This window comes from Equus caballus, chromosome 18 (assembly GCF_041296265.1).
Source record: "Equus caballus isolate H_3958 breed thoroughbred chromosome 18, TB-T2T, whole genome shotgun sequence".
Lineage (NCBI taxonomy): Eukaryota > Metazoa > Chordata > Mammalia > Perissodactyla > Equidae > Equus > Equus caballus.
Genome location: NC_091701.1, coordinates 28,336,638 through 28,358,007, shown reverse-complemented (window position 1 = coordinate 28,358,007; position 21,370 = coordinate 28,336,638). Strand labels below are relative to the sequence as shown.

Below are 21,370 nucleotides of genomic sequence, written 5' to 3'. Positions count from 1 at the left end.
TGATTCTTAGGAACATTAAAATTTGCGAGGCATTAAATATGGAATGTCTTTCTATAGTCCATGCACTGTTCTAGGAGCTTGTATCCATTTACTCAATTAACCCACATGATAACTCATGAAGTTGGTATAAAGACCACAGTTTTATAGACACAGGCAAAAACTTTGTTTCACTAATACATGAGAGATGTTTAAAATGGTATTTGTGATTGGAAATTGGTTTCCTTTCTGACACTTCACTAATGGGCACAAAATGCTTCTTTAGGAAATCTCTATGGACAGCTGTGGTGATGTTGGTCTGTAACATTCCTTTCTTTATAGCCTTCCATTCTTGGCAAAGAAGCAATTGACAGAGGAACCAGGCCAGATACTCATCCCAGAATTGTGGAGTGGGACGCTTCTGGGAAAATTGCAAGCTCCACAAAGGGCAGATGAATTTTCCATCTCAGCTTTCCTTTCCTGCCAAGGTGTGTCTTACCTTGAAATTTGGGACCACCATAGGGAGGAAAGCTATTCTCAAAAAAAAAATTCTTTGCATTACTAAGCATATTGAATAACTAGAAGGGGGGATTTCTTGTCTGTTATTCCAGGTAACAGTCCAAGATAAAAATAATTTCAGGAATAAAATCAAAATATATCTTGTGATTCCTGCATGAAAGAGAAAGAGAGGGAAGAAAGGAGAGAGAGGGAGGAAAGAAGAAAGGAAGGAAAAGGAAAATTCCAAATCAGATTGGCTTTAAAACCCCACTTTTAAGTAAATTTCTAGGGGGCTGGCCCTGTGGCCTAGTGTTAAGATCAGTGCGCGCCACTTTGGCAGCCCAGGTTCAGTTCCTGGACGAAGACCTACACCACTCGTCCGCAGCCATGCTGAGGCAGCCACCCACATACAAAATAGAGGAAGACAGGCACAGATGTTAGTTCAAGGAGAATCTTCCTCAAGCAAAAAGAGGAAGATTGGCAACTGATATTAGCTCGGGCGAATCTTCCACAGGAAAAGAAAAAAAAAAATCTAAAGCCATCATCTTTAGTAGTGAATGAATAAAAGAAAAAAAGTGCACCATTGGTTATTATTCCTATGTTTATCTTAAGCACAGAATATTGCATATCCTGTGATAGGAACGAATTTTAAGGAAATTACAATGTTTAGTCCCTTGGACCAGACCATCCTTGGAGTATTTTTTTTCTTTGATTTGACATAAGCCATCTGCGGTGGAATTTATTCAGTTACAAGAATGACTAGAATCTCTTCTTTGAGGATTTAAACTCTTTCTTTTATCCTACTACATAATAACCCCTAATAGAAAATATATTTTATTACCTGGAATACAAATAATAGAAGTCTGTCCATTATTAGAACTGGCGTTATAGATATGATGATAAGTCTAATTTTTTTTAACCTCTATAATCCTGAAATTCATTTTAGAGCCCCTGGGATTCTTTTGATTGATAAATGATGAGAGGTATAAACACTCAGCAATCACCTCAGCCGTCTTCAAGTTATCTTTACAAACATATCATCTGTTGCTCTAAAGCAACCATAAGGTATATACAGAAGGACTCAACACCAAATATCTTACCGTTTATGTTTTATAGTAATCTTTAAATTATGAGAATTTTCTTTATATCTTCGTAATTCTTCTTTGAACCAAAAACCTCCATTTTGGTTTTCATTTTGTGCCCTAACTCTCACATTAAACTCAGTATCGGTCATGATTCTTGCTGACTTCTTTGTATCAATGAGCCTCTGAGATTTCCTGCAAAGCCCTGAAAACTTCACCCAGGGCACCATTAAATTAGGCCAGCCGGTTTTCCTCTGTGTTTATGAACTGAAGCACGTAGTCTCTGATCTTGGAAGTACATGTCTGGCTAGGCAGTCACACCCGGTTTTCACAATTTATCATTCCTTTTAATGGCTTTCTTTTAATCTCAATGAAATACTCCATCTCTTAATTTCATGTGAATATGTTTTACCTGGGAAAGTGGAAGAAAAATGATAACACTTGTTTAAAATTAATTTCTTACTTTTCCCTCAGTGCAGTGCATCTAAAGAAGCAAAACTTATTGAGTTAGGTTTAATGACATAATAAATTCTTCCTTTCCGACAATGCTGTGGTTTAATTCACTAGCGCACTTTAAGCTTTTGCCTTTAGCATCTGATGGGTCATTAGTCTGTATGTAATCCAGCAGCCGGACTCCTCGGAGTCTAAATTCCGTCAGCCAGCACCAAATCAGTAGTTTCTGAAATATGACTGGTAGGTCAAGTGTCCTGAAAAAGAGTGCCTTGGGCATCCCAGATGGAGAATAGGGCATGACAAGCAACAAACTAGGACGGAATTTGATGCCAGCACTCACTAAAGACTTCATTCATTCTAACTCACTAAACAACTGTTCTCCAAATGATTTGACGTCTACTTTTGATGTTTCTAGGCGGTAGGTCATGCAATGAAATTGGTTGTTATGTGCCAATAGGCTTAGCATACATGTCATTGAGTTGAACATATTCTCATCATGTTTTGCCCCAAGAATCTTTGCCTAATATTGAAACAGTCCGTGGAATCACTATCAGTCATCCTAGAACAAAAAAGCTAATTACTGCACATCACCCTCACGTGTGAAATATGCTCTCTGTTGGGTCAAATAGACCCTTTTCTTTGAGAGCATCTTCAATTGCTGGAAAATAGAAATGCAGATGCTATTAACATTTTTCCTGAATTTCACATAAGATTTCGGAAAACCACTTTTCCACCCTATATTTAGTTGTTGAAATAACCAACCTATCCAATCCACGGTAGATGTGCTATAGTGCCACGTTCATTTAACTCACTCAAACAGCACTAGATACCGGGAGTAGAGATAGAGTTTGTGTCCCTGCCATCAAGAATCAAATAGATCATTTGAGATAAGTGATGTAACAGTGTCCTTTGGCCTGCATCATCATCTTATGTCTGTTTGTTTAATATTCTATTTTTGATAGATGTCAATCAGGGAGTAGTTTTTAGTAGCATGACGGTACAATCTTTACAAGTCAAGTTTTTTTGTTTTTGGGTTTTGGGGGTATTTTTGGAGGGGTTTTTTGGTGAGGAAGAGAGGCCCTGAGCTAACATCTGTTGCCAATCTTCCTCCTTTTTTTTTCCTTTTCTCCCCAAAGCCCCAGTACATAGTTGTATATCCTAGTTGTAAGTCATTCTAGTTCCTCTATGTGGGACGCTGCCAAAGCATGGCTTGATGAGCGATGCTAGGTCCCCACCCAGGATCAAAAGCAGTGAACCCTGGGCTTCCGAAGCAAAGCACATGAACTTAACCACTCAGCCACAGGGCCGGACCCTCATCTTATGTTTTTAAAGAATTTAAAATGTCTGCAAGCCTGAACACTAGACACAATTGAGACCTGACATTATGCGTGGAGAAATAGAAAAGTCCACCTCCTCCCTCTACAATGGGATTTTCAATATTCTATAAAAAGTAGGTTGTCTCACTTCACCATGGTGTCATCTTCCTAGAGGAACTTGGGAGAAAAACAAGACTCGATAGCTGAAATAAACCACTTTATTTAGAAATTTAAAAGCCAGCATCTAAAATTGCTGGTCATCCATGGTCCCTATTAGCAGAGAGAGGAGCAGGAACGCCCACGGTAGCAGGAAAGATACAGAGGACTTGGATTCTGAAAGGAAGGTGACCGCTGAGAGGATGAGAATGGAGAAAAGAGACAAATACGGAGTCTGAAAGAGAAGTGAGTAGAGACTGAAGCAGGAGAGCAGAGGAAGCAAGAAAGGAAGAGCAAAAGGAGAAGAGAAATTGAAGAGTGGGTGGGAGGAAGAACAAGTGAGAAGAGTATTAAACTAAAGCACATATGCCTAAACCCATAAAATTAACATAGTGAAAATAATCCACTGCTTCCCTATTGGGAGAACAAGGGGTTGGATCAAGTTGCAGGGCTTCGTGCATGAGACAGCCAAGTACCAATTGTGGTAGGCAGCCTCTAAAATGGCTCCTGCCTCCCAATATTCATGTGCTTGTGTAATCCCCTCCCACTGAGTCTGGGCTGGACCTAGTGACTCACTTCTAACCAAGAGAACACAGTAAAAATGATGGGCTGTCACTTCCAAGATTAAGTTACAAAAAAGCTCTAGCTTCCACTTTGTCTTTTCTTGCTCTCTCTCACTTCCTTGCTCTGAGGGACATGAGTTGCCATATTGTGAACTGCCCTGTGGGAAAGGCCATGTGACAAGGAACTGAGGGAGGCCTCTGGACAACAGCTAGTGAGGAAACGGGGCCCTCAGTCCAATAGCTCCCCAGGAACTGAATCCTGCCAACAACTACCCAAGGGAGCTTAGAAGCTAATCCTCCCTCAACCAGGCCATTAAATGAGACCACGACCCCGGCCGACACCATAACTGTAGCTTTGAGAAGTCTGAGACAGAAGCGCTGAAGCAACCTTCAGCTCTTGACCCACAGAAAGTGTGAGATAATAAATGTTTGTTGTTTTGAATTGCTGTTTTAGGACAATTTGTTACATATCAATCGATAACTAATATATACATTTAATATGAATTTGACCACTTCGCCCAAGATTAACTCTAGGTTATTGGGTGAACCACTAAGATTAGTAATTAACTAATAGATTTAATAACAGAATTATGAAAGCCCAACTATGATAAACACCAGAAAGTACTTTAAATTAATCGGCAAATCTTACTCAGGTTTCACACAGACAACTATAGGCCAGGTACTTACGAACTGTGAGAAAATGGCCAAATCATTTAAGCTCTCTGAGATTCAGTCATCACCTGTAGAAAGTGGGGCTAATAATTATCCCTACCTGTCATGCCTCTCCTGAGACTGAGTCGAGGTCATGTACCTGAAACTCCTTTGGAAACTCTAAAGCTGGTCACAATGTCACTTCTTAGGAGACCTCTGCAGTCCCACTCACGGGATTTCTCGGGGTTAATAACATTTTAAATATTTGCAACTCCTTTAAAAGTATTTCCTCTTTTTTATGAGGCAAAAGATAATATCTCTATGCTTCTTAAGTTTTGCCACATCTGAAAACCTCTTAAGTTTTCCTTCTGTTTTTCCAAATCTAAGACTTTATTCTATCAATGTCTGTCTTAAAACTGGTCGTTTCTAACATATTGAAGATTTAGTTAACTCATTCTAAGACTTTTCTTTATTTTAAAGGTGTACGTTTTAGGTGAGTTTCCTTAGAAACAGAGACTGACAAAGGAATTCTTTTTCAAGTGATTTTTCGGAGGAGTGTTTGAAGGGGAAGGAGAGGGAAGAAAGAGGGGGTGGATGCTACGCAAGAATGCGGGCTCAGCTGGAGACTAGCTTCACTGGATCCCACGGAGACGCTCTGGAGCACAGATTGCACCACAGCCTTAGGTCCATGTTGAGGCCAAGCGGCTGGCCTTTGCAAGCTTCCCCCCTTCCCAGTCAGCCATGGTCAGGGGGCAATTCTCCAGAGAAGGAGGCGGCTGTGAGTTTACCAGTTGCACTCAAAGCAGCTGGGGGGAGTATGTACCAGCCACTGAAGGGGATCTAGGCAGGGTACCAACAGCATCTACTACAGAGTATATATAGCATGTTTTCTCATGGTATTTTATCATCATTCCTGCAAACAGGTCTTGATATGCTAATCAGTTGCAGCATTTGATCCCTTCTCTATCAGCTGTGTCAAATGAGCCAGCAGAAAGAGTAGCAGTGTCGAAAAATAAAGATTTGTCTCTAATCAGAGTTGTAAAACTTAATTCAAGTCAGATAACAAAAGAAAGGAGGTCACGGGGAGACTCATTTTCCCGTAAAGTATAACCATTAAGCAACACATATAAGAGGTACTTAAGCAATGCTGAGGTGAGGAGACACCTGCGAGGAAATGGTTACCCAATAAGCCCAAGTGGGAGAAGGCTCCGGGGGAGATGAATGAGAGGAGAATGGGGAGAGTATTGAGAAGTTCTGAACTCAGGTCCCCAAGTTAAGCAAAGGCAAACAAAGTCCAAGCCAGTGCCCAAGAGGGAAGGGGAGAGAAGGGAAGGAATGATGATTTCAAAGACAAGAATATATCTAAACAGTTTAGAATCATAGGCGTGTCCTACCTACCTGTCCTGACAAAGCACAACTCTGATTTTCTTGTCAAGCTTTTCTCTGTTGCTCAAATCTGACATGCTCACTATTTTCCTTATAAATTGTTTACATTTGAGAAGTTCAATCATGAAACAGAAGATGGCAAAACTTCTGTTTATCCAATGGTTATTACTCACACTTCAACTGAAGCTTCCTGAAATATTTTTGCTCTTGGTTGCATTTTTGGGGGGTATTTGTCAGAAAATGTATTTTGACATCAGTTGCCTAGAAGAAATTCTGAAGCTTCAGAATGCATAAGAGGCTTTATAGAGGAACTCAAAAGGAAAAGTGGACTCTGGGGTTTATACAGCATATAGGACTCCCAGTCTTCCCCCCTCCTAGCATGGATGTATGATTATTGCCAACCTTCATTTGTGTTTCTGACGTTAATTAATTTTGACTTTTTTAGTATATCTGAAAAAAGATTGGAGATTCTCATGAATAAAGCACTACAGTGGCAATCCTATTGCAACCAGAATTCCAAGTCTCTTTCCATCATTCTCAAACATAGGTTACCATTTTTTAAAACTATTTCAGCTAGATAATGTTTATGTATGATAAAACTAAAACATAAACGTGGGTTTAAGGTGATTGCCCAGCTTGCTTTATATAACGAAATATCTACTGGTTTTCCAACTGATATTGAAACAGCATGTTAGTTCTGTTCTGACAGTATATAAAGATATTGGCTTTCCTGGACACATAAGCAGAGTCTTTTTTATGAGCTCATAAAGGCTAGACTTAGGAATATTTAAGTAGTGGGTAATTCATAGAATAATATCTTTAGTCATTCAGCTAACATAGAGGGCAACCACAATTTATTCTTCTTAGATCTCTTCCTCTCATTTTTTATATTCTTAGGAGGTGAAAGGTATTTAGCAAAGACCTAAATACATTTTTTTATTATTATTGAACTATCAAAGATGTGCTCTCTTGTGGGACTCCCTTCCCTTCCTCACTCTGTATATGTTAACACACTTCAGAGACAATGGTGAAATGAACCCAAAATGCCAACTTACTATTTGCATTATAAATGGAGGCACAAAAGCATATTTTAAAACTTTTGGTTGATCTGGCATATCAAAGATTTCTTTCTAAGCTACTTCAGTGACTGCATTGAAGTAAACTGAAAGCAATAGCTTAAAAGAGGCAAAAAAATAAAAAATAAAAAAACCCAGCATATTTCCATGGAAATCTTCAGTTTACTCTCTGAAGCCCTCCTTCTGAATTACTTCTCTTTCTTACCGTCTTCTCTATTTGCACGACTGAACAAGGAAGAAATCTGAAGTTTTCTGAATTCAAGTGTTAAGCTAGTTCTCACTGGAATGCAATCCATTTTCTTTGCCTTGTCTAATTTGTGCTCAAATTCCCAGAAAATAACCTAACTCTCAGTTTTATTCTATTGAACTAATTACCAATACTGCAGCTTTGACTCTATCCATACATTTTGCAGTGCCTGACATTTTCCTCTGCTTCATAAAGTGCCCAACAAAATTATGTCATTAGAGTGTCTACTTGAGAGTCAATATAAATGAGTCCAGTGAAATTTAAACAAGAAGTTTCCATGTCTTAACAATTGCTACTGCTTTCTTAAGTTCCCCTTTGACCTTCATAGATCTGTGGTTTGTTTTCTGTTTTCCAAATGGAGCCTAGGGCCTTCCTAAGAATCACGGAAAAGTTGAAATGGGCTGTAGACAAGTGGTGTTTCAATTTTACTAAATACCCACTGAACAAGGTGGAGTCTTCCATGGGCTCCTGCAAACTAAGCCAATCAAAGGCCCTGGGAAGAGATGAAGATTGCCATGTGGTATTGGCAGTGCCTGTGGAAGGATTTGGACTTCTTTTTAGCATTATCTTGGGGAAGTTGAGATGTCAGGGCGGAGGACTCTTCATAGCCTCGGAGGATTGAGAAACGTGAAATGCTCACAGAATATGAAATCTTATTACCAGAACATGAGGGGAAAAGCAAAGTACTTTACTCACCAAATTCTTAGAAGTAAAATACACACTATTACCAAATTTGTCTGTACAATAACGTATCTCTAAAATGAAACGTTATGCCCATATCTGACTACTTGTCATTTCCAAATATTATTTTAACTCTGTCCTCTTTAGACAAAATATCCTATCTGCCTCTCTTTTTACATGTGAAAGTATTTAGACTAAATTAGTACAATATCTGACGTACGTCCACCTACACTATCAAGCTCCTACAAAACTATCTCAAATTTTGCTTTTTTTCACACTTTATCATACTTTATACTGATAGGAAAATAATTCATATGGGTATAGGTTATTAGTCTCTCTGTTCTGATTTTTGTTGAAAGTAGCAAATCTTCCTGGATATGAAAAGTTGAGGACCTAGAACACTTTATAATTCCAACAATTATTTAAGTGTTAACCTTTGGAGATACATCAAACTGGCCCCAAGCTTCTGAATGTCTGCCCCACCACACTCCCTGGCTACCATCAAAAAAAAAGAGAAAACAAAACAAAAAGGAAAAAATAACAAGCTGTTGCCACAGATTCAGTAAAATAATATTAAGATTAAATTTGGGGGCCGGCCCCGTGGCCAAGTGGTTTAGTTCGTGTGTTCCGTTGCGGCAGCCCAGGGTTTCACAAGTTCAGATCCTGGGCGCGGACATGGCACGGGTCATCAGGCCACGTTGAGGCAGCGTTCCACATGGGACAACCAGAGGCACTCACAACTAGAATATACAACTATGTAGTGGGGGGCTTTGGGGAGAATAAGGAAAAAAAAAAAAGATTGGCAACACATGTTAGCGCAGGTGCCAATCTTTAAAAAGAAAAAAGATTAAATTTGGATAACATTGATGGAGGAGATGCTAGCATTGCCACTGAATAATATGGAGCTTATTAGACCCAAGGTACATCTGCCGCTAATTAAGTTAAAGAATATAATATGTAACTGTTTCAGCTTCACAACAAAATTCATTTCTTTAGGGTGGTTAGATACTTGATTTGGGTTTGAAAGGCTATTGTCTATTCTTGAACTATAATGCAACATTTCCCTCCCAGTTAAGCCTAGAATACTTACAGTTATCTGTCAAAGTATTTCAGCATTGTTTTTAACAAATCAGACCTTTGGAAAGACATCCATGTGTCACTAACTTTGGTGTCACACCTCGCTAACCTCAAGCCACAATCTCAACTTCAACTGTGAATCCTGTGTGCATTTGTTCACTGTCTATCAACCAATTCGCCCACCTTTCCAAAGTGCAGCTTCATAAAAATCATACAAATTGGTATTTTCTTGGGGATGCACAAAGCTTCGAATTATATTTGGCAATGACTCATTCTAGAGGAAAACTTTAGTAACGTTCTATTATTGCCACATATTCCTGTGCCCGTGTTAGAAACACCTCAGTATCTTTTCCTTTCTGCCACCACCTCCTACCTACTTCCTCCGAAATTATGAGAGCCAAGGCCGCATTACAATGACCTTTGCCATGTCTCACTAAGACTTTTCACCGATGTTGCCACTAAGTCTTCCCGAAAACACACCTCCCTTAAGTTGTCCATCTAAACATCTTGGGGGAGGTCTGCTCAACCGTAACAAGGAAACAAAGAAAAATTTGCAATAATGCAAAGGAAGCCAGAACCATTACATTTGGACAACCCAGTTCTAGTTTCAACCCCAGTTGGCACTTCTGTAAATTGTCCATCCCACAGAGGTTGTAAACTATGTTGAATACTGGAGGACTTCCTGCTGGCCCTTAAGAAATAATTATTATAAGAAATAATAATAAGACTTTAACAATACTACTAAGATTTGTTTGGTTAGTTCAATAGACTTTGGGAAAAAAAGAAAAAATAAATAGAAGTTCTTGACACTTAAAAAGCAAACAATAAGAAGCACAGTAAACCTTTGACTTGTCAGGGAAATGAGGTCTCCTAGGAATTATCTCTGTATTGTTAGGATAAGAAATTAACAAATATAAAAAGTTGCCTCAAACTGGCATTTTATTTAATCTTTTCACTACTCTAAGACTGAGGCATTGTCAAACACCAAGACATATTTATAAAAAGAATTTAAAATATTTATTTTCCTTTTGAGGAGAATTTATCAGACTGCCTAATGAGTATAGTTTAAAAATTTATTTAGTATAATTTCTTAAGATTCCATATAAATCAGAAGTCAAAAATGTCAGTGATAAATCTTTATATCTAAACAAACTTGTTTAGCAAATACAGAGCTATTGGAAAATAACTACGAAATTTTATATAATTAAACATGATAGAAAAAAAAATTTCGTAGAAAAAGATCTACTCTTGGCCATCACTCCACCCAGGAAAAAAACAAATGTTATAGGTGGAGACATTTAATTGGATAAATACAGACAAGTGCTAAATCCCATGAAATACAAGATCAGTCTGGTTCTTAATGATCAACATTTTATGGTTCATTTCTAACACTGTCTGCAATAATCCTGGATTTCATTTAATCTCTACCATGGTACTAAAAATTTCAGAAAGCAGTAAAATCTAAGACAGTCCATGTTGCAAGAGCGGCTGCCTTCAGCATGCCTGATAAAAACGACAGCCCCTCCCTCATGTCAGGTTCAGCTACACCAGAGCGGGTGCTCCTGTCATTCTGATGCATGCCTTTCTTCTCATATTCACAGTAAAAGTTTAGTGTGCTCTTTGACTGCAGAAGTTCCTTCCTGAGCACAAGTGTGTCTTATCTGTTGAGAAATTCTGACACCAGGTAGATAGTTGTTTATGTCAAAAGCACCTCTCTTAGGCAGATAACTGAGTGTTTTAAGAACCTAGATAGAGGAGCAAGTTCTCTGTGCAAATATACAAAACCCTGCGAATATAGATGGTTTTTTCCTGGGAAGACTATTATGAATTTCTATGATGGACATTTCTACATAGAACCCAGTCTCCAACAATTGCCCACCCCCATCTAACCTCTGTACGGTTTGCCTCTGCTCAATTTCTACAATCTAGTCAAGAAAAGACTATAAGACCGATCAATACTCCCTAGACACTTCTTACTTTCTCCCACCTCTCTCTCACACAACGGCCATGCTACCAGAAAAATACAAACGAGGCAGTTTTCCTTTGCTCTTTCCCTGCATCTCTGCCAGGATTGAAAGTTAGCCTGTGCTGCCTACCTACCCACCCAAAATCAACCTGCTGTGCTGTGCCAGCTCGCCACCACTCTGTTCCTGCTCCTGAAAAGAGGTCAATCAGATAAATAAAGTAGGTTCGTGTGTTAACTCATTCCTGATCTTTCCTTCCAGGTAACTAAATATCTTATCCAAATGTAAACGTACAAGTCGCCCAATAAGACTTCAATCACCCATTTGTTATTTCTTAAACACTAAATATGTGCTGGGCACACTGCTGAGGTTGTGAAGATGGATAAGAGAATTCTTACCATCTAGGTGCTCATAGTTCAGTGAAGTCAGCAGATACAAGCAGGGCGGTAAATGGAGTGATGGGAATATGTACAGTACGTCCTGGGAAAACACAGGGGAAAAGTCAAGGTCACATAGCTTTATGAAAGAGAATAGAAGTAGGGGTAATTCTAAACACCAAATAATACAGGAATCGCAAGCTCTGGACTGCACTAACGGGCTAACATTTTGATTTACTCATGTACTGAATGCTTAGGAGCCAACTCAAACAAGACGCTGTACGCAAGCACTTTCAGTTCTACCTACTAAATCTGTTTCTCATTGTCCCCTTTTCTCCAAACGCACGGCTTCAGTTCAGGCCCTCATCGTCGGGCACCTGGACAATGCCATCACCATTCCCTGGATACTTCTAATTGGTCTCCCAGCCTCCACACTGTTAGCATATTGAGTTTGCTCAAACACAAATCCCTACCTACCTGGTGGTTTGGGGTAAGGGTCTATGACAGACATTCTAAAGAAGTGACTCCTGACATGGTATAAAAATGGTAAGTAAAGAAAAGCAAGAAGGGCATTCCAGAGGAAGGACGAGCCTGAGAAAAATCATGAAGATAGGACAAAGTGTGGTGTGAGAGGGGAAAATCTAAAGTTCTAGCATTTGCATAAGGATAGACTGATTTGAATGATCTCAAACAAATGGAAGAGATATTTTTAGTCAAGCGAGTATTGTGAGGACATTTATTCAGGCTTCCTAAAGCAGCAACTTCCCTTTTTTTGAGAATGAGACCAGTCCTAACTGCAGAATTTCTCTTCCACTCACACAGACTCCTCCAAAGTATGTTCTTCCTCTCCTTTAGCATCCAATGTACCTGGAGACCTTTCCCTGACTTAAACTACTCCATCCATCTTCTCAGATTTAATTCATTCACATAATTCTTTACGGCTATTTTGATATCATTCTCAATTATTACCTTGTCTCCCCGCAGCACGTTAGAGGCAGGAGACTTGAATGCTATTTCTTTCTCTTCCCCCTTTCAGGACATTTTAGAATTCTGTAAATGCTGTTAATTTGTCATCTGACTTAGCATTTCATAAACAGAAGCAGACAATTATTTTTTCATAATTGTTTCTCAGGCAATACTTTCAGACAGATATCAGCAAAGTAATTCACAACAGGAGTGAAGTGTCCGAGGTCATTAGATAAGAAATAGTAATAAAACTGGCTACCACCTGAGAAAGCCTACAGGTGCCTTGCATCAGGCACAGACAATGCACCTTGCATTGTCTCATTTAATCTTCACAATAACATCATAGCATCAGTATTATTACCCCTATTTTATAGATGAGAAAACTGAAGCTCACAGAGATTAATTTGCTCAAGTTTTTCAGCATTCGATAAACAAATATTTATAGGCACTCTCAATTTGTAGCCCAGCAAAGAAGTCAGGTACGAAAACATCCACACAAATGAGTGTGAAATTGTGCGTTTGGGAGGTTTTAACCTGGCCAAGAAAGTTAGAGAAAGTCTTACTACAGAAGAGAGCTAAAAGTGGCGGGGAACTAATCATGGGGGAAAGGAGGAAAGATTCCTTCCAGTGTTCAGAAAGTCAGGATTCAAACCTACATCCATCTGACTTAAAAGCTCACCATCCAAATATTTTTAAATCCATGAATTCAAAATAATACAGTTTAAACAAACACAGCTGTCATTAGTCCTCTTTGAAGAATGCCAGAAAATAAGCTGAAACTAGTAAATAAATAAGGGTTAAATCCAGTATTTATCCTGAGTTCCGTATGCAAATAATACTGAACATATAATTCGTAATAAAATAAAGGAGACTTCTCTTAAAAGAAATTTTTCAGCTACCAGGTTAAAAAGGAATTATATTAATAGAATTAATACATTGCATCCTATAATGAATTAGTATATTACAACCTATAATGAATAATCAATAATGTCTACTAATATGACAAAAAGGGAGGCAAGGAGACATTATCTGCCTCCTAATAGAAATACACTACACATCTACGAAGTAGAATTGCCAAAAAAAAAAACCCTGAATCTAATCATGCCCTTACCAGTTCACAGGAAACAGAAGAGACTGACGGACGAACAAGTCAAAAGATAACACAGAAATTTAATCATTAAAATCAGAAAATGCACAGGAAAAATGACCCAGTTTCCTGACCAAATAGATGTTAAGGAGAAAAAAAAAAGAAAGAAAGATAGAAGACACCTGTAGATTAAAAGAGACTTCATATCACCAATAGTTATCTATGGACCTTATTAGGATCCAGATTCAAACAAATTGTAAAAATATATACGTGAGACAATCGGAGAAATACGATCCCTGACTTCAACTGAATAATATTAAGGAGTTTTTGTTAAATTTTTACGTGTTAATAATATTGCAATAGCCTTTTAAAATAAAAAGAGTCCTTAACTTTTAGAAATATTTACAGATTATGTGAGGGATTTAACTCAAAATACTCTTATTAGAACAAGATTAAGTGAAGATACAGATGAAACAAGATTGGCCAAGAATTGATTGTTGAATCTTAATGGGAATATGAAGATTCATTATACTTGTCATTATATTTTTTATATGTTTGAAACATATAAATTTCAATGCTAAATTTCGTGTAATTTATTAATATAATATATGTAATATCATAATAATAAATCTTTAAATCTTTTCTCTTTCCCTTGCTCCTCTCTGCCTCCTTCTGCGAGGGTTCTTGGTCTTTTGTCAAGTCTAGCGTTCTGTTTTAAAGACTCAATTAAAAAACAACCATCCAAGGATTTTATCCATCAGAAAAAGGGATTATCTGAGCCACAGGGCTATCTGTGCTTTAATTATTATCCTCTCTCTTTCTGGACAATGTAGTTCTTAACTAAAATGTAGTTTGGCCAACTCTGAAATATGCCAGGAGAAGATACATATTTTTCAGTCTTGACTTTAGGCAGCCTAAAAAGTGCACACCCTTCAAAACTATTTAGATTACACCCTGTCACACCTCTTCCTCATTTTTCAACTTCACTTTTTACCATCCTGCATTTTGACATCATGGACATTTACAATTATCAGCAAGGACACAGTCTTTCTCCATAGTTACTGTAAGTTTACTTAGTGTTTATATAGAAAAGTCCAGAGTCAGTGGCATGCAAACTCAAATGGGGCCTTAGCTTTCTGTGAGTCCAGCCCCCCCAACACCCAGGGGTGGTAAGTTAGTCTCCGAAAAGTGAGGAGACTTGCCCAAAATACATACTGAAGGGAAGTGCCAGACTTGGGCACTCTAAAATGACAAACACAGCTTTCCTCTCCAATTCTCTACCTCTCAGAACAGAGGCTCACTCAGAACTATGATTTTATGATTTATTTTAGCCAATGTGTTCCCAAAACCTATAGTCCTAACCAACGTAGTTGAGCCTTTTAAGGCCCCCTCCTCTTGCCAGCTATTGTGATAGCATTGATAATAAGCAGCGTCAGGTTCCTTCTAGGGTAGAAGAGCTCAGAGGCTTGAAGGATGCTGAGCCACAATGGATGGCTCTGTGAGCAGTGCAAGATGGAAAAGGTTCCTCCCTGTCTGGAAGATGCCATGTGTGTTTCAGCCTACAGTGTTGAATGCTTCTTTTCTTTTGATCCTCTTTTAGTCCTTGCATAGGTTCCTTAACTTTATTTATAGTTTCAAAAAGCCTTGTGTAAAAAAAAATTAATAGTGCACATTTTAAACCCTCTCTTTCTCTCCCTTAACACTAAACAGACTCAAAACTGAATAAAATTAACATCCTTAATTAGTGCTCTGGCATTGGTCATTCCTGAGCTGAAGCAATTGGCTAAGTGACTGCTGAAAATAATGTTAAAATTTCTTCTGTGTTAATTTCCTTTCAATGCATTAAAATTCTTCCATTTCATTCTATAAGTTTTATAGTTTTCCAAGAAAGCCATACCCAAGAATGACAAGTGAATTGCCCAAGATCTCAGAGGTGGCGAGGGCATTGCTGAGAGCTAGGCATCCAACTAACTGACCCCAAACCCATTCCTTCCACACAGCGCAAGAGAGAGGAAAGTACCATCTGTGTGTCTTTCAGAGCACAGAGGAAGAACAGTCCTCCCAGGAAAGGACCATCAGGACCTCAAAGCCATCTGCTCTCTAATTTTCCTTCAAGATCCTCCTGGGAAAAGGCCAAATGAGTTCTGGGCTCTTTAGAGAGAGCTGTAACATGGCTGTGGGAGAACAGCCTCGGCGTGAACCTGATATTGGGTGTGGGTAAATGGTTCATGACTCTGCTGTTTAGTGTACATGAGTCACCCAGAACACGGTGAGGCTCCAACATAAACCATGTCCTCAGGCCTCACCCTCAGCCCCTGCCACAGGCTTATTCACTCATGATGTGCTTGCCTGGCACCCAAAATTCCCAAATCATCCGTGAGTCAGAGCTCATTACGTGGAACACTTTAGACTTGCTGTCCTTATGTTTGGCCATTATTTTCTTAATCGAACTAAGGAAAGGAACATGGGGAGTCAGGGGGCCAAGCTGTTGCTTATCCAGTAAAGGATATGAAACAGGACTAAAGGCATCAAGAAAATGTTTCGAGTTGAACTTTTCCTAGAGGAGGTCAAAAACTCTGAAGCCAGACTGCTGAGTTCCAAACCCAGCCCAGCTCTGCCCCTTAGCATGTGTGTGATCTTGGACATGTTACCTCTGCCTCAGTTTCCTCATCAGTAAAATGACAGTAAAATTATATCGACCTTATAGGGCTTACTCTTGTTAAAATAATAACACCTAGAATATGTACATAAATAAGTACTGTTATTATTTGTCCTTCAGAATATCTTGGCTTAAAACCATCTACGTCATTGATATATAAATCGTGAAGTTTAACCCATTAACCCATTGCAACAGGATCATCCTGAAACTGAATTTGGATAGCTTTGTTAATTACAAGCTTGCTCAATATTTGATATCTGCAGTTGGAAAACAAAATAAGTTGGAAATTAGTAATCAATATAAACCTCAATGATATCTTCAGGGAGTTAAAATTATAATCTTTAACAGCTGATCTTTTCATGTAATTCTGTCTTAGAACTATGTCTAGGTATCTTTTCTTTAACTTTTAGGTTCAAGAGCTTATTTATCTTCTCGCTAAAGTTCAAAATATAATTTCTCACACAGGTTACTTACTATAATAAACTCTACAAGCTTTAAAATGACAGGTTGAAAGATACAATTTTTTAGAGTTATGAATTAATAGCCATATATGTCAAAGACTTTGAAAGTGCCAACTTTTTCATATTTATAGATATATTATTGAAATGATAAAAAATGAACTGCGGAAAGAGGAAAGAACTGAGAACCACATATAATGAATCAAACATACTTAACAAGACATGTACGGACACTTTGGTGAGCATCTCTTTTATTACGTTACATTAATCAAATACTGCTAAAGACATCCATCTGAGCAAAGTGTCACAATGATATTCTATAAAAATATTCTTTTGAAAAGAGTTCGTCCTGACAGCCATACCAACTATATTGTCTTAAGTGATTGTCAGACCCACATTTCTCAGAAATTAAGACAATTTATGTATATACCTCTTGAGCTCCCTTCTCCCTCTGCCCTCTCTCCCACCCCACCCCCACCGAAGCTGGCTTTTTAAAAGAAAATAATGAAATTCGAGAAAATGCATAAACTCTTATAAGGACTTATAAAAATCTGGGGGTAAATGATTTAATTTTTTTTAAAGCATGCTATCAATTCTTCTAGTTTTTAAGTTTTCACAAATTAGAATAGAAAATATTAGTTATTTAACAAAATAATTAATCTGACCTTAAGGTGATTTCTTTCCCCTTAAAACGGTGACAACTACCTGATATGCTGATAAACTACCTAAGTATTGCAATTTTATACATAATTGTTCATAATTGTATTTGGATTTCTCTAAGTTCTATTAGAGTTCTATTTTACGGAAAACTAAGTCTATCATTTAATATTCCTATTAATATTGAGATGAACACACATAAAAGCAAACAGAGGAGGAAGACAAGTAACATCTCGGGATCTACAGAATCAGACTATGTGAAAAGCATAGTAGAGTATTAAATCCTTTCAGTTATAGTCAGATATTTCAGAAAAAAATAATAGTGCATTAAAAAACACAATTTCTCTTGTCTTTAGATAACCCACGTAATTCAACTTATACATTTGGGTAATATTTATAGCTCTCTATGCCTATGATTTTGTTTTGCCCTTTCTAAATTAAACTGGATCTTTAAACAATTTAGCTGATTTTTTTTTTTTTTACCGTGAGGAAAGAAACTTCAAAAAACTTTAGGACTGGAAGTTTATCTTAATTACTATGCAACTGAACAACCAAAATCTAAAAACTGGAAGCTAGTAGCTGAATGTGAGACTGATTTTGATATCTTTCTCTTAAAGAGAATCTATACACAAAATTGATGCCAGGCAGAAAAAGGATAGGCGTCCACAAACTGCTTAGTCAACTATATTTTAAAAAAACATTTGGAAAAAGGGCAAATAATGCCAATTGCACCTTTGCCCTCATATAGATCCAATTTTGTTTTTCAGTTGAGGATAAAGTTTTTAGTACTTAGTACTTTAGTGCTTTAGTACCCTCGCTCAAGAAACCCCACCTAACATATAAGCAAGTAATTTTTCAGTTTGACGTAAGATAGCTAGAAACCTCTCTTCTAAAAATAGAGTAAGGGATAGAAAGAAAATCGAACATGTAGACATGATGGTTTTTAAGATTGTGTTGAGACCACCTCCGAAATCTGGTTCCCTGACTACAAAACACCTAAGCAAGTTCTTTTTCTTCTAGTCCTTGGCACATTCAGAGTGACCAGCCACACGTTGCTATCACTCTCACACAAACCTAACAAATTCTATGTATGACTAATCTCTGTTAACCTTGATTTGCTAGATAATTTCTTACTTGTATGTAAAAGAACAACAATCTACCTTTTGAAAAAATAACTCTCATCATTTTGCCCAGTAGACCAAGTTCCAGAATGAAAGCAAGTTCTCTCTTCAGATTTTACATTGAAAAGATAAATTTATTTTACTCTAACTGCTGAACCTTTTTTGCGCTAGACATGTAATTGCATTAGTGTTCTACATGTTGGAACATGATTTTATTTGATACTGTTTAACTGAAAATTTTCTCAAGAAAGTTTCTTAATTTTCTTTAAATATTCTAGAAAAGCATAGAAGAGTTTGAACTCAAATAAATATAAAGTGTATTTATGATTTGAAGCTTAACCAGTGCAAAGTATGTATCTGGCTATTGCGTTCTACGACCACAATCTATTCATCTGTGTTACATGAAAGATTAATGAAAGGAATAATTTAATCATTTTTCTCTAATCCTGACCACAGTTCTACAAGATAAGTACTTCACTCTTATTTTACTGTGAGGACCTGGAAGCTTAGTTGGATGGAGTGGTTTGCCCAAGGTCACAATAATAGAAGTAGGCAGAGCCCAGATCAAATGAAATCCAGGCCTTTCCAGCTCCTAAAATGTGTTCTTTGGAGGCTACGAGACTGCTGGCCTGAGAGAAGTCAGTCAATTCCCCTTAATAATGACTCATTAGAACCAGTCTTCAGAGCTCAAAGAGGTTCTTCTCTAAAACTAAGCTTGAAAGAGCCCCACAGGATTGACCCAAGGAAGCCCTCTGCATTTAGGAAAAGCTCAAAACCAGGCAGACATTGTGTGGGGCAATTTCCTAAAACGTCCTTTTCCAAGTGTTTGGACATAACAATCACAAGAGAACTTTTAAAGCCAAGTAACACTTGCACGTGTAAGTCCACCTTTGTTTATTCTTCTTTACTAGTCTAACGAGATTGCAAAGAGAAAAGGTACCAAGTAGAAAAATGTAATTTAAAACAGAGATCATCAACTTACAGCCTGTGATCTGAAATCAGGCCACTGGTTTTGCTCCACTCACACAAAGATTTTAATTTTTTAAAATTAGTTTCAATGCTTTAAAAATGGGATCTTTTTCCATAAAATTTCAGATTTCTGGCTCCTCTGATGAATTTTGGAAATCTGGCCACCCTGTACCCATATTCTAGCAATTGGCTTGAGCGGAATGGACATTGCCCAAGCATAGGGAGGCCACAAACTTGTCCAGCTGGCCACCACTTCCTCCCTTCCCACCCTCCTCTCAATAGTATGTTCAATTACGTTACTCACATGGACCCCACAGGCATTTTCATTCGTGAACAGTGGCCTAAATCATTTATGGGTTCCTTTGAGAAGTGGTACAGCCTTGATTTTGCACAGGCTCCTTGCCCAGCTTTTCTTGCTTCAACACCATGCTTCTTCTCCATGAAGCTGGGGAAAGCTCATGAAAGAGAAAGAAGTTGTAACAGGGAAGTAAAACCTGGCTTTGAGTAATTCATGCTTCTTTTCAAACAAGCTGAGCTGCCATTACTCTCTCAATTCCAATTTTCTCGTGTAGAGGCTGAAACTAAGAAGGTTGGTTTGATTCCAAAACAGCAAAGAATTTCTCAATAGGCACCATCCCGCCCAGTAGGAGCAGCAGGCAGGTAAAGTAACCTGCCAATTCTCAGCGCCTCTTTGGAGTCGCTCAGGGAGGACCTGGGGGTAAAATAAGAAACAAATGGGGAAAGATTCTATTCAGAAAGAGATTCCCTGGTTGTGTCCCTCCCGTTTCCTCTGTTTGCATTCTTACAGCCCCCCATGACTTTCCCACTCATCCAGAGTTTTGAAACGGAGGGGAACACTCAGAAACAATTGGCATGTGATTTCAAGTCATTACCTGCCTGCCACTCTAATTGCAAGCCATTACCTGCCAGCAGCACACAGTTTTGTGTGGTTTATGAGACACAGGGAGGGTCTACTTAACTAGAAGGATCATTTTTCTCAGGCTAAGCAATGCCAGCATTGGCAGCCGTGTACCTAACAGTGTTACGTAATATTCAGCTGGCACACGTTCTGTAAGGATCATCCTTGAAGATGGGCACACGTGTATCTTGCATGGAAAAGGCCAAAGGGATATCCATCGTTTTCTGTCATTCATCACCATTTGCCTCAAATTTCTTTCTTTCTTTTTTATTTATTTATTTTTTTTTTTTGAGGAAGATTAGCCCTGAGCTAACTACTGCCAGTCCTTCTCTTTTTGCTGAGGAAGACTGCCCCTGAGCTAACATCCATGACCATCTTCCTCTACTTTATACGTGGGATGCCTGCCACAGCACGGCGTGCCAAGCAGTGCCATGTCTCCACCCAGGATCCGAACCTGCGAACCCCAGGCTGCTGAGAGGCAGAATGTGCACCAAATTTCACATTGTTATGTACTAAGGGAAAAAAACCCACAAATCCCATTTCACAGTTTTTCCTACTGTAACGTCTCTTTGAAAACATACAAAATACAGAGTGAATATAACTCTAATACTTTAAAAGTGCATTTATAATAAATGAGGTTTTAGATTGCCGTCTATTATTACCTATCAATAAGATAAAGTTCTATTACCATCTTAATTGCCACTTCCAGAATGGGTGTTGCTAATGTCTGTAAATTATGCACATCTCTATTAAATGAAAGTCCACCAAAAATTGTCATTTTTAATCCATACTGTATTTATTTGTGACACAACGGATGATTAAAAATCTTAATGCTTTCCAGTTTCTTTTTAAATTGCAAAGAGCCCAGGTCTGCCACTTTCATTTTTAAGTTTAATTTTATTTTATTCTTCTCCAATCTTGGCTTAAGAAACACAGGAATTTACCAGCTTTTTACTGACGTAGTTAAAAATCCCATTATTTTACTCTTCTGTACCTCGGCAATGAACACATGACATACCAGGTATGTCACA

At 38.1% G+C, this 21,370-nt stretch overlaps 1 long non-coding RNA gene across 2 annotated transcripts in view; it reads right to left on the bottom strand.

Annotated features, from left to right (window-relative positions):
• Window positions 1–19,867, bottom strand: part of LOC102148751 (uncharacterized) — a 57,149-nt gene extending 37,282 nt beyond the window's left edge. For both annotated transcript variants that reach the window (XR_288710.3, XR_011428205.1), the window contains exons 1-3: window positions 19,725–19,867; window positions 11,525–11,606; window positions 1,575–1,968 (exon numbers count right to left, since the gene is read on the bottom strand). This is a non-coding gene — a long non-coding RNA (uncharacterized lncRNA). The remainder of the gene's footprint in view (window positions 1–1,574; window positions 1,969–11,524; window positions 11,607–19,724) is intronic.
• Window positions 19,868–21,370: the final 1,503 nt, after the last annotated feature.